We start from the raw sequence: 4,104 nt of genomic DNA, 5'->3' as shown, positions 1-4,104 counted from the left end.
TTGGACCAAAAATATAAATTTGGGAATCATCAACGATGAAATATGTTGCAAATATGAGAAGGAAGAAACACTACAAAATAGAGAAACAGAGAAAGCTTCACAGAGGAGGTGGCATGTCGTTTGCCTCTTGAAGGATGGAATTTTGACAGCAGAAGTAAATGAAAAGAGCTTTCCAGATGGAGAAAAAGCTCCACGGAAAAAATGCTAGGATAGGAAATTAGAGGCAGGTTTGGGGAAGGCCGATAGTCAGGAGGAGCTGTAAGCTTGGTGGTAGATGAAGTCAAAGGTAGAAATAGAGCTAAAATGTGGCTCCTCATTTCCAGCTCATTCATGCAACTGTCATATACTCATCAAACATTTCTGGACCACCTCTTTGGTCTAGGTGTTATGCTCTGTTCTGAACATTAATAATAAAAACACGTATTGAGCAGTAATTATGCATTCGAAGGGGAAAAAAGTCACCACCAATAAAATGAAAAGGCAATTAATGGAATGGGAGAAAATATTTGCAAATCATGTATCTGATAAAGGGTTATTATCCAAAATATATTTTTTAAAAACCTCATACAACTCAATAGCAAACACACACACACACACACACACACACACACACACACACACACAAAAACAAGATTCTGATTAAAAAATCAGCAAAGGAACAGAACAGACATTTTTCCAAAGACAGACATTTGGCCAACAGGTACATGAAAAGGTCCTCAACAACACTAATCATGAGATTAACACAAATCCAAAACCACAATGAGATATCACCTCACACCTGTTAGAATGGCTGTTAGCAAAAAGATAAGAGATAACAAGTGTTGGCAAGGATGTATAGAAAAGGAAGCTCGTGGGCACTGTTGGTGGGAATGTAAATTGGTACAGCCACTACGGAAAACAGTATGCAAGTTTCTCAACAAATTAAAAATAGAACTACCAGCAATATGATCCAGCAATTCCGCTTCTGGGTATTTACCTGAAGTAAATGAAATCCCTCCTTAGAGAGAGATCTACACCCCATGTTCACTGCAGAATTATTTACAAGAGCAAAGACGTGGAAACAACTTCAGTGTCCATGGGCAGATGACTGGATAAAGAAAACGTGAGGCATAAATATATATAAAGAAAATGTAAGATACATATGTGAGATATATATAAATAACTGTATTAGCTAATGTATATATTTAAATATCTATTTTTTAATGGAATAATATTTAGCCATTAAAAAAGAAGGATATCCTGGGGCGCCTGGGTGGCTCAGTGGGTTCAGCCCCTGCCTTCGGCTAGGGTCATGGTCTCAGGGTCCTGGGATCGAGCCCCACATTGGGCTATCTATTTGGCAGGGAACCTGCCTCCCGCAGTCTCTCTCTGCCTGCCTCTCTGCTTACTTGTTGTCTCTCTCTCTCTGTCAAATAAATAAATAAAATCTTTAAAAAAAAAAAAAAGAAGAAGAAGAAGAAGAAGAAGAAGAAGGTTATCCTGCCATTTGCAGCAACATTTGTTGCAAATGGTCACTCAAAGAAAGACAAATACTGCACAATGTCACCTATGTGTGGAATCTACAAAAACCAAATTCATAGAAACAGAGAACAAATTGGTGGTTGCCAGAGGCAGGAGGAGGGGTGTAGGAGAAACGGGTGAAGGTGTTCAAACAATACATTCTTCCAGTTACAAGATAAGTAAGTCCTTGGGAAATGACACACAGCATGGTGACTATAATTAGCAACAATCTATTGTACATTCAAAAGTTGCCAAGAGAGTAGATCTTAAAACTTTTCATCACAAGAAAGAAAATATTTAACTACCTGAGCCGATGGATGTTAACTAAGCTTATTATGGTAATCATTTTGCAATATATACATATAACACATCATTATGTTGTGCACCTAGAACTCATACAAAGTTATATGTCAATTATATCTCAATAAAGCTGGAAACGAAAGTAATAAAAGATAAAAGAATATAGGAACTGTGAGATTTAAATACGAACACATACTTATAAATACCTACTTTGTGGTGTAGGTGCTCTTGAAGGCACTAGGGATAGAGAAGTGAATAGAGCACAGACCGAGATCTGTGCTCCTGGGGAGCTTTCAGAGGAAGCATTACCAGCTCTAGCAAAGACCCACCTGGCAAATAGGTCCCTTTTGGAGACTCACCTACAGCCCTCGTCCAAGAGTTTCTTACCTCCCCACCCACTTTCTACTCCAGCCTCTGATGCCAGCTTTTGGGGTTTTATAACTAACCTTTTATTTCAGATTTTATATTTTCATGATGAGAAAATATATGGGCTTTTTATGTTATATGAATTCGCTGGAATTAATGTTCTGTCAACAAAGAAAAAAGCAAAGGGAAAAAAATAAAAAGAACTTTCTTTGAATCCTTACAACACTCCATCAAAGCTATATTAACATTATCCCCAGTTTAAAGACAAGGAAACAGGAGTCTGAGTCAGTGGCCCCAGGTGACCCAGCTGATAAGGCACAGCAGGGGTCGGGGTTCCAGCCTGGGCAGTGGGACTGCAGGGCTTCGTCCTTACCACTCTCGTTAGTGCTTGTCACTCTGGCAAGAAGAGCCAAGCAGAGTCTGTGGCCGGGTAGCCCTCAGAAGATAGCCGATTACCAAGCCACGCGTGGGGTTGGTGTTCTCCAGGCTTCCCTCTGCACAGATGCAAATCATGCCCTTGCCAAGGAGCAGGGGAGGAACTGGCGGCCGCAGCTCCGGGGAAGGTGGGGCTGCTGACCTGCTGACCGGGTAGAGGTCACCAGGGGCCGGCTCTGACCTCATCCGGGAGCAGCTGACGTTCTTTCAACATGTCAGTGTCCTATTTCTTGGCTCCCACATCCAACCTGGGGTCAAGGGCGGGCGACCGAAGCCTCACCCTGGAAGGCTGGCCGTGCAAGTGTCCACTCCTAGTCATTCTCCTCCCAACCCAGTTTAAGGAGGAAGAAACTGAGGCTCAGAAAGAATGGATCATCTCTTCAACACTTTTAGGTAATTTTTTGGCAAAGCCTATATTAGAACTCAGACCTCAGGACCCTCAGTTCAGTGTGCTTCCATAGGATATGCTAACACTCACCAGCTCAGGTTTTAAAATTAGGCTCCCTAGTGAGCAGGCTGGGATAGGATGGTGTGTGTGTATGTGTGTGTGTGTGTGTGCACGCGTGTGAGTGTTTTGGCCAAGCGCAGGACATGAGCCCAGGACGGACACTCGCCAAGCTTGTGTTTCAGGGAGATTCAGGTTTGCAGTCTTCGGACCCAGTGAAAGGCATGGGAAGGACCGCCACCAGCGGTCCATGTCAGGTGTCTTTCCTGGGGACACCTGTATCTGGGCAAGAGGCCTGGGCAAGCAGCACGGCTGGACATAGTGCAAAACAGAAGGAACTTCGACACCATCCATATGGGATCCGTCACACAACGGCGGTGTATTTAGTCAGTGGTGTGTGTCCAGATATCAGCCACGGGAAGATCCCCAAGGTATACTACGAGCAAAAAGTAAAGACACCTGCCTACAGTGTGAACCCATATATGTACAAAAGTAGACTATCTCTAGGACTTTTGAATGTGTAGGAAAGGAGCACATCAACCTGACAGTGGCTGTCCCTTTATTCACTCCACAGATGCTCCAAGTGCCCTCTCTGTGCCCTGGGACCTTTGCTGGGTAAGGGCGTTAGCAAGGGGAGCAGAGCCACCACACCACAGCCCGCCCTCCTGTAGCCCAGTAGGGAGGGGGAACGGGAAGGAAAGCGCTCTATCTCTTTTTTTAATGACTCTGTTACTTGAAATTTTTAACAACAGTAATTCACTTGTGAATTTGTAATTATAAAGGCGTAAATACAGAAATAAACAAAAGAAGAAGGTGTGGGGAGAAGAGAATTTCATGCTAAGTGCGGCGCGTGTAAGGCGCCTTAACCAGCAGGGGGCAGCACAGACAGAGTGTCTGCGCTCCTGGGACCATCCGCGGTGAGCTTTTTTATTCTTTGCAGGTACAGTGACCACAACTAACGGCCCATGATCATACAGGAGGTCCTTGCTTATAGAGCTCATCCAAAGTCATCGACTCCTTCCGTGCTCGCTCCGTGCCTGTGAAGCCCACTTCGTGTA

Source organism: Mustela nivalis (assembly GCF_964662115.1).
Source record: "Mustela nivalis genome assembly, chromosome: 3".
In the NCBI taxonomy this organism is placed as follows: domain Eukaryota; kingdom Metazoa; phylum Chordata; class Mammalia; order Carnivora; family Mustelidae; genus Mustela; species Mustela nivalis.
This window is presented reverse-complemented; position numbering follows the sequence as displayed.